This window comes from Tachypleus tridentatus, unplaced genomic scaffold (genome assembly GCF_004210375.1).
Source record: "Tachypleus tridentatus isolate NWPU-2018 unplaced genomic scaffold, ASM421037v1 Hic_cluster_2, whole genome shotgun sequence".
Lineage (NCBI taxonomy): Eukaryota > Metazoa > Arthropoda > Merostomata > Xiphosura > Limulidae > Tachypleus > Tachypleus tridentatus.
In genome coordinates this window covers 40145717-40156326 of record NW_027467782.1, presented here as the reverse complement: position 1 = coordinate 40156326, position 10610 = coordinate 40145717, and the positions used below count along the sequence as shown (strand labels likewise).

The 10610-nt window shown below is 34.3% G+C and overlaps 1 non-coding gene across 1 annotated transcript; it reads left to right on the top strand.

Annotated features, from left to right (window-relative positions):
* Positions 1-10538: 10538 nt before the first annotated feature.
* TRNAA-UGC (transfer RNA alanine (anticodon UGC)) lies at positions 10539-10610 on the top strand. Its single transcript has one exon. It is a non-coding gene; the product is annotated as a tRNA-Ala (tRNA).

The window sequence follows — 10610 nt, the reverse complement described above, 5'->3', positions numbered from 1 at the left end:
TTTATCTGTTATGGGCTGATAATTCTTCTTTCACCTTACATTTAACATTTTTAAATGGGTCGTTTTGACCTGCTTTTATTTTTACATATTTTTTATACAGGTATAGTCTTGGTAATAAACAACAAAGGGTTTAAAGTGTTGTTTGAACTGAACTGAATATTTACAATTTAAGGTGTTTTTCGTCGTCACATTCTATACGGTTTTGTTGTGATCCATTTTATGAAATACTTCTGTGGTTCATGATAAAATTTGTTTATTATGATTGTGTTGGCTCTCTTTATTTATACTGGTTTTTATTTCTCACTTAGTCCAATAATATAAAATTAAAAATATCCCATTATTCACCATATCTTTATTGCTACTCAAATCAGAAATCAGTACAATATAAAAAATACAATATTAGAAACATTGCTTTACGTGTATCATTTCTGTAGCTGACCAACTGTAGTACAATTAGAAGTAATGTATTGTTGTCTTTTCTTTCCGTCCGTAGCTTCCTGGTTTATCAACACATACTTGATTATTCTATTATTCTCTGTGAAGAAGACACTATATGTATTATTTTTTACACTGTTCTGTCTGAAGAAGTACAGAATTTTATTAAAGTTTCATTTTCAAATGAATTTAAGATTTTATATGTTTTAGTATGTGTGTTACTAAAATAAAGTCTCGTCCTCTAATTGGAATAAAGCTTCTTGGTGTGGTAATTTTATTTTTTATGTAATATTATCTGTCGTACGTTATGCAGGTGCTCTACAAACTTCACCCCTACATCACTTACTAGTAAGGTTGGTATCGAACCCTGGATACCCTCTACAATGGTCAAGTGGTTTACCTACTGAGATAACGTACTGGATATTCGATAACAAAGTACAAAGTCATTGGACAGCTTTCTACTCAATGTTATGTATCTATAAATTGTGTTTTAGTTGTCTTTTACTCGCTATGGTACGTCAACCTATATCCATACAGGATTTTAAAATATTTAGTGTTTCCGCTATTAATTTATCTTTCTTAATTACTCAGTAGATAAATCGTTTAAAATACTAAAATAAATATCGAGTCCAATCTATCGGTTAGTTCGTCAACTGTATTTGAGAAATATCAGTTTTGGAAGATTATTCACCCATCAGTTACCTTGAAAATACATCAGCGGTATATCTTTAATACCTTTGAAAACTGTACTTATATTCAACATCAATGGTTTTAAGCTCTTGATTAACAATAATTTATCTTTATTAACCATTTTATGATAACTAATTCTGATGTTCTATCGACGTGGTTCGGTTTGAATTTCGCGCAAAGCCAAAGGTGGACTATCTGCGCTACCCGTCCATAATTTTGCAGTGTAAGACTAGAGATAAGGCAGTTAGTCTCGAGTTAGTATCATCTACATCCTCACTTAAAAATAAATAAGTCGTGTAACAACACGTACTGTCAGTCGAAGTTCCAACACCTAAGCTAAACCAACCACTCGGCCTGCCACCTCAGCGTTACGTGATTGGTGAAGTCTTGGAGGATACTTTTGGAGTACGTAACAACAGGTTGATTAAAGTAAAGAAAGAAGTTGAGGTAGAGAAGTTAGTTTAAGGTTCTATAAGTAGTGTGAGTAGAAAATAATATTAAATAAGTAACTGTGGCTACTGCTGGCATAGACATCACTACTACCAGAAGGGCTGATGATAATGTGGAAGCTGTGCCAGATACACCCACTCAGGTAGGTTCGTGAGGCACTAAGCACTACAACTACCAGAAGGTATGCTGATAATGTGGAAGCTGTGCTAGATCCACCCACTCAAGTAGGTTCGTGAGGCACTACACACTTAACGGCACGATACCTTTTTTTCATTGTAAACTCGACAAGGATGTCGAAAGTTTTGTAGATGCATTAAATGAAGCTGTTAGAATATCTGGTTGGACTGATGCACAGAAATCAGACATTTTGAGACTAAGAACAGCAGGAAAAGAAAAACGTTTCATTGAGGCATTGCGTAAAACTGTAGTTTTTCAGTTTTTAACACGTATGTTAACAGAGGAATGTGGTAAACGAGAAACGCCAAGCACAATCATGGCGTAATTACGAAATATGAATTAAGAAAAAGGCGAGTCTGTTCGAGTGTTTGGACATAAGCTACAAGAGCAAGGTAGTAGATTACGTAGAACTTAAATTATATGATGATCCAAGATACACTAAAGTCTGAGTATGAGCGAAGGTCGCTTAGCGATAGAGCTCGAGTGATGTTAATGAATCCAATACCCCTCGATTAAATCTTAATCGCTGATTTCCCCGCTGATTTCTCCAAGCCCGTTCCCTTGGCTGTGGTTTCGCTAGATAGTAGATAGGGACAGTGGGAATCGTTAATCCATTCATGCGCGTCACTAATTAGAAACAAGAGAGCAACAGATATACAAACACAAGCTGTCTGTAATAAGTATGACAAGTAAGAGTAAATATGAAACAGTAAACTGGCGAAACGGACAAAATAAGTGCGAGGACTTGCAGTGTTTTAAGTGTGGTAAGGTTGACCACATAGCAAAAAATTGTTTTATAAAACAAACTGAGTCTGTAAGTTGTTTAACTGTTGTATTTTAGTAAGGATTTTACAGCAAGGGTTAATTCAGAAGTATAAGATCTTAGTTAGACGATATCTTGTTGAGATAGAAGATTTGTTATTAGGATTAAAGGATATTAAACATAACGTTTTGTAGATTTCAGATTTAACTCAACAAAACACGGTTTAATAGATGCAGGTGGAAATGTTCTGAAAGTTTTGTTCTGAACCACAACCACAGATGATTTATGTTAATTAAACAAGAAAGTAGAACATCAGAAACAGGTATCCAGAGAAATGATTCATTTAATAGGTGAACAGATGACTATAATGAATTCATTAAACCAGACACTTGAATTACATGAACAGGAAATTAAAAGCGTGTCTAGAGCCTTAGTAAACATTACTAACAGTTTGATACATACTAGAATAAGACAGACTGAGCTTCATAAGGCAGGTATTGAAATGTTAGTTTTCAATTAAGTAGATTATAAAAAGTATTAGACGAAGTTGAAAGTGAGTTACCTCCGTACTTACAATCTGTAATTCCTACACATAGTAAAGAGATTTACATGTATTATAGATAGGCTGATGTAAAAACAGCCGCAGTAAAGGATACGTAAAGAATGTTCATAGAGATACCTTTGAAAGCAAACGATAGAATGTTTAAATTATATAAAATCATACCCTAATCATTAGCATTAAGCCATTCATTCGCTCTAACTGTAGAAAATAACAACCAATATCTTGCAGCGTCAAGTGATCAACGTACTTATATGGAAATAACAGAAGATATGCTAAACTGTGTAGAAGGACCCATTAGAGTATGTGGCCCAACTTCAGTAATTTGTTCAGTACCCACTATGACTTGAAGTTATGCAATATTAACAAGACTTTCCTAGGGTGGAGGTCCATTATGGGCTGTATTTTAGCCAGTTTACCTGAACTGAGTCATTGTTTGTGGCTCTTAACATTTTTATAATATATCCATTTTTCATCTCCAGTTACTAATCTGTCCAAAAAAGGTGAGTTACGTTCACAAGAATGCAGAGAAGTGCAAATGTCCATTCATGTTCTAAGGTTGGCTTCCAAGTTGTTGCAGATGACAGTAAATTAGTTGAAGTAAGCTTCTGCTTGTTCTTCAAATGCTACAGTACAGTCTTCATCAAGTGCAGCCAGCAGCAAATCATCATTAAACTTAAGCTGTAGTCACCTGATATAAACTTCTGAAACTACGTTCGACGTTTACTTTCATTGAGAGAATCCGCACCATAAACACCTTGAATGTTGTTTTGTGGTTTCTGCTGCCTTTTTTAAACTCATAAAACATCGTATACTTCCTCAGACACATCCATCTTCGTAAGGGTTTATTTGATTAAGGATCTGAAACAGTAGCGTTGGGATTGTTTTTGTTTGTTTGTTTTGGAATTTTGCACAAAGCTACTCTAGGGCTATCTGTGCTAGCCGTCCCTAATTTAGTAGTGTAAGACTAGAGGGAAGGCAGCTAGTCATCACCACCCACCGCCAACTCTTGGGCTACTCTTTTACCAGCGAATAGTGGGATTGACTGTCACATTATACACCCCACGGCTGAGGGCGAGCATGTTTAGCGCGACGCGCGAACCCGCGACCCTCGGATTACGAGTCGCACGCCTTACGCGCTCGGCCATGCCAGGCCAGCGTTGGGATAGTTTCTTTTATTTGTCTGAACATTTTTATGCACGTCCTAGTACATATTTAAGTCATTGAAGCCTTCTACAAAGACAGAAATAATGATGCACTTTCTGTATTGAAATTTCGGACATCACTTATGAGATGACCTGATAAATTATGAATAATTTTATTTAGTTCATAATGAATAACAGACAATATTTAAATCATGTAGGATTACTTCAAAACAAACATTAAGCTGACTGTGTACAAGATAAAAAGTTTTTCCGTTAGATAAAAAAAGAGTCCACTGTGAACAAAATCAAACAAATAATTATTAAAACGATACAAAACACTGTTGTTCTGTATAGTGAAACAATCATTAAGAAACTCTTACTTTACCTGACTTAACATATATAAATATATGGACACATAACTTGTTAGTTGATTTGTTATCTCGGGATACTGATATATATATATGGATTTGGTATTTAGTTGAAACTTCAAAGTATAAACAAGTGTGATGTTGTGTGTGGTTCAGTTCTTTGTTTATTCAATAAAATGTATTCCTGAAGTTGATATGTATATCATTATTTATAATTTAATACGAAATTTATGTTGTTGCTATAGATTTATGTATTAGTGCACAGTTGGTACAATGTATACAAGAAGGTTGACAAAGATACTTGTAATCTCTTCTCTAAAATAAACGCATGGTTACAAATTCTCAGACATTTTGTGTCAGTTCAAACATCTGAGAACCAGTTTGAATCAAGTGACAAAGAAACTTAATAAGATTTTTCATCTTATTTGCATCATGGCACATTTCAGGCTAAATTTGTTTCAAAAGTTGTTACATTTTCCTCCTTAGACCTTTACTTTTTTGTTCTGTCAAAGCCTCCATCATGTAAGAAATGTGTAGCTCACAGTAAAGGTTTTCCAGAATTCTAATCAACAGTGGTAATCGCTCTATTGTCCTGATCTGTTTCAGTTTGTTTTCTTGTTTTTTTTTTGTATTTTTAATTTCACACAAAGCTACTCGAAGGCCATCTGCGCTAGCCGTCCATAATTTAGGAGTGTAAGACTAAAGGGAAGGCAGCTAGTCATCACCACCCACCGCCAACTAATGGGCTACTTTTTAACTAACGAATAGCGGGATTGACCGTAACTTATAACACCCCCGCGGCTGAAAGGGCGAGGATGTTTGGTGAAACGGGGATTCGAACCCGCGACCCTCAGATTACAAGTCGAACGCCTTAACTCACCTGGCCATATCGGGCCTCCGACCTGTTTCAGATAAAGCGGTGTCACAACAAACTGTCATGACCTGATCTGTGATATCATAATATTCAAGCAAACTGTAAAGGCTAACTGGTTACCCATGACCTTTTGAAGAAAGTATTATTCCTAGAAGTAAATCAACTAGATCTAAGAATGAAGTAGTAACACTGACTACAAACACCAACTATAAGTTTTCTATCCTCCTCCAATTCACTCACTATATTTGTGATAAACTGAAGGTCAATATTTGACTTGTCTTATCTGATGTCTGTAGCTTCAGATTATTAACATGTCTTCACTGATGACTGTATTTTCAGATTATTAAAATGTCTTATCTGGTGTCTGTAGCTTCAGATTATTAACATGTCTTCACTGATATCTGTAGCTTCAGATTCTTAGCATCTCTTCACTGATGTCTGTAGCTTCAGATTATTAACATGTCTTCACTGATGTCTGTAGTTTCAGATTATTATCACGTTTTCACTGATGACTGTAGCTTCAGATTATTAACATGTCTTCACTGATGTCTGTAGTTTCAGATTGTTATAACGTTTCACTGATGACTGTAGCTTCAGATTCTTAACATGTCTTCTCTGATGAATGTAGCTTCAGGTACTATAATTTCTTATTTGATTCTTCAAACATTTGACCGAGAAAGACTGACATTATTAATGTCACCTCCAGTGAATTCCAAGAAAGCCGCCCTTCGATTCCAGCCTTAGTGGTAATCGGGATGCATGTTCCATGAGCTGATCGATAGGTGTCTCCACAATAACTTTATCAGTTCTTTTCTCTATGAGTATCTAGGTTTGGTCCATTTTATTATATTTTTAGGTTGCATTTTTATCATGTAATAAAGTTAAAAAATTAGAATTTAGCTTGCTTATAATAAAAAATAAAAATATTATCAATGATAATATTTTGTATGGTATCGATAGTACAAGTAAAATCAATAAAATTACTTGTAATATTTTATGAAATACTTCACTCACTTATAATCATCATAGAGGGACAAATTTTGGTTTTAACATCATTGTATGAATATAAATAGCAATCTACAAAGTCGGGTCCCATTTGGGACACCCAGTGGTTCTTTTTTGTGTGTAAAATAATTAAATTTCTTGTTATCTATAGATAAGATGATAATTTTGAAAACATATCCTTTTATCAGCATGTTCGTGTATTAATTTGTTTTCGAGAAAAACTGGATGGATTTCAGAATTCGTTTGACATCAATCCTCATGTTATGATATAAACGGCTGTTAAGTTCACATTTTGGAAATTTATTTCGAGAGTCAATATTTTATTATTGTTTAATTTTGTTCGTAACATGATATTTACAAGCAATTAATTTGACGGTCAAGCCCAATATTCGTTGTTAAAAGAGTAATTCAAGAGGTGGGATGGTGATAACTTGCTCTCTTCCCTGTAGTCTTACATTGCTAAATTTGGGACGGCTTGCACAGATAATCCTCTTCTGTGTTTGTATGAAAAACAAAATAAATCATTTATACCTTCCAGTGTACGGTAACTTCTGGAAGAATATGTAACATGTGATGATATTCTATATTTATATATATTATGCAATAGTTTCTTGATGAACAATTGTTAAAGTTTCCGATAAAAGTACAATTGTTATTAATTAATCGTAATTATGAGTGACAGAAAAAACTAATAAGTACTCTATGTTTTCTTTATCTTACGTCACCATTTCATCAATTTCGCTGTTTTTTGGTAAGAATATCTGACCTGAGCGCCTCTAATTATGTTCAGGGATTATCAAATCCTGTTGGATATGTCTTCGAAACGCTTAGCGTAAAAGACCCTGTATTAACATTCATATTTTCATTTACTATCTTACTATCCTTGCATTAATTTTGTTTTATGTAATATATGTATGAATGTTGTATATTTATCGATTTTAATGAATCAATTAATCAAATGTTTAATCCGTGAACTGTAAAACACATATTTTAAAGTGTTGTCATATAGCAACAAACTGACCCACAACAATAAAAGGCCGAGGCTTTTGGTTTGTGTGTGACCCCACATAACTCCAAGAGAAAAGAACCTAGAAACTTAAAATTTTGCACACATACTACATGAGGTATTATTACTTATCCACGTGTGTACATATCTTTTTAATAAGAAATATAGTGAGAAATTACAAAATAAAGAAGAGTAACCACCATAACACCAAGAAAAAAGACCATAGACACCGAGGTGTTGCACCCACACTGAAGGTATACACTTAGGTATTACTTATTCACGTGTGTAAACATCTTTTCAATGAGAAATATAGTGAGAAACTACAAAGTAAAGAAGAGTAACCACCAAAACACCAAGAAAAGAGAACCTAGACACCGAGATGTTGCACCCACACTGAAGGTGTGCACCTAGGTATTACTTATCCACGTTTGTACACATCTTTTTAATGAGAAATATAGTGAGAAACTACAAAGTAAAGAAGAGTAACCACCATAACACCAAGAAAAAAGACCCTAGACACCGAGATGTTGCACCCACACTGAAGGTGTGCACCTAGGTATTACTTATCCACGTGTGTACACACCTTTTCAATGAGAAATATAGTGAGAAACTACAAAGTAAAGAAGAGTAACCACCATAACACCAAGAAAAAAGAACCTAAACACCGAGATGTTGCACCCACACTGAAGGTGTGCACCTAGGTATTACTTATCCACGTGTGTAAACATCTTTTTAATAAGAAATATAGTGAGAAACTACAAAGTAAAGAAGAGTAACCACCATAACACCAAGAGAAAAGACCCTAGACACCGAGATGTTGCACCCACACTGAAGGTGTGCACCTAGGTATTACTTATCCACGTGTGTACACATCTTTTCAATGAGAAATATAGTGAGAAACTACAAAGTAAAGAAGAGTAACCGTCATAACACCAAGAAAAAAGACCCCAGACATCGAGATGTTGCACCCAGACTGAAGGTGTGCACCTAGGTATTACTTATCCACGTAGATGTGCAAATGTGTGAGAAAATATTTTATTATGCAAATTAGCGAAAACCACATAGAAAGAAATGTCAGCGTCATAGTTAATCAACAGTATTATAAAACTGTTTATAGTAAATGGCATCATTTACTGTTGAGCTTCGGCTTAACGTTGATCTGAAATTAGAAGAATTGTTTTCAAGATTAAGATATGTTTTTATAATAAAATGTCATACATAGAATCATTTTATCCAAGAGATGGGACTAATGAGGCAGTTCGGATGAAATACACAAACAAACAGTATTTTAACTCATTTATGATTGAGATTTAAATAAGTAAGAGATTGTGTAAATTTAAAATGTGATGTATATTTAACCAAATATACCTCGGAAAGAAATCCACATTCAAAAAAGGACCCTTGTTACATATAGTTAAATAGCCAAGTCAGAGGCTAGTTAAGACACCGGTAGGGTTTGCTTCTATTTTAGACTTGATCAGAGTGAGAGCAGTTAGCCTAAATCATCCGTCGTTACCAAATATTTTACACGTATAAGAGTACTTTTACTGTTATTCATGAACCGTGATGACGAGAAAACCCACTTGTAGAGAAAATTATGTATTTAAAAACGGCTGGAATGGGTTGAGAAGGCAGTAATAGAGGAGCGAACAACGTTTCGACCTTATTCGACGTAATTAACTCGGTATCACATATTTGTTTATTACCGGATTTAATCTGTAAAAACGTACTTTTATGTTTAGCTTTAGCATAAAAAAATGTTTTATTTGTGTTTTGGTTTATGAGAAAATATATTCAGGGTCTTAAAACGGAAATGTGCTTTTGTTCACTAGAATTCTTACGAAAATGCTTGTAATACTTTGGGACCATCGATGTATTAAAGTAGTAACAATAGAAACAAGTAAACCAGAGTCTATAGGTTCAACATTAAGGACAACTATACACCGATATTCTTTTGTAACTTTGTGAGAATTTCCAAACAAAGAAACAAAACAATATTTAGAGATAAAAACGTCAAACTTCTTTTAACACCTAGAGAGAACTTTTTACAACATACAGTTTTGTGTTTCTGGTACAAGGCATGGATTTTCAATTAAAAATTAACAAAAATTAATATATCTTTAGAATGTTCTCTTGTCTCCTAGTGGCACAAAGATATGACTGTGAATTTCCAACGCTAGAATCCGGGTTTAGATACATGTGGTGGGCATAACAGAGATAATCCATAATGTAGCTTTGTGCTTAACTACAAATAAAGAAGAACTAGAATTGTTTTCATATGAGACATAAATATATTTCCCGAAAAACAAAAGAAAAAAATTATATGATCCTTTTCCAGCCTTTCTGATAGTCAAAACCATCAAATGTAACAAAATGTATAAAAAGAAAGTTGTCAGATGTGATTGAGGTACATGTTGTTAACACAAGCAATTAACACATTTAAAATATGACATCTTGCTTGTTGTTTATTTGTTGAATTTCTCAAAAAGCTACATCAATGCTATCTGCACTAAGTCTGAAGAGACAAACTAGAGTGGAGGCAGATATTGCCACCCTGTTTCATTTCTTGTCAGACCAAATAATAGGATTTGACCTTCACTGTTATAATGAAAATATGTGTCCAATGTGTGGAGTACAGCTGGTTTGGACGATGACAAAATGAATACCACAAAACAATTGTTCCAGACATCGTCATCATAACCACCATGGGTCACTTTGTTACTTACAGCAAGGCTAATTCATTATTTTGTTCCTTATGGAAGTAAGGTAATATTCAAACGACTGTCATATGAGCTTCAGGCTCTGCAATATATAAATACATACATATACATAAGTATTACTTTAAAGCAAACTGTATGATAAAGTACATTATCAGAATACATAAAAGTAAGAAAGAAATATACGAAGAGAGGAAAGCAACCAATACAACGTTCAGTCAGTCAGATCATAATGTTTAAGTAGAAATTTTGGTTGACATTGGTTCAACAGGTTGCTCTGAGAAGTTTGAGTGAAAATAAACATAAACTTCATCGTTATAAATACACTGAGAAAAACACAAGAACTTATGGGGGTGTAGCTCAGTGGTAGAGCGTTCGCTTTGCATGCGAAAGGCCCCGGGTTCGATCCCCGGCACCTCCA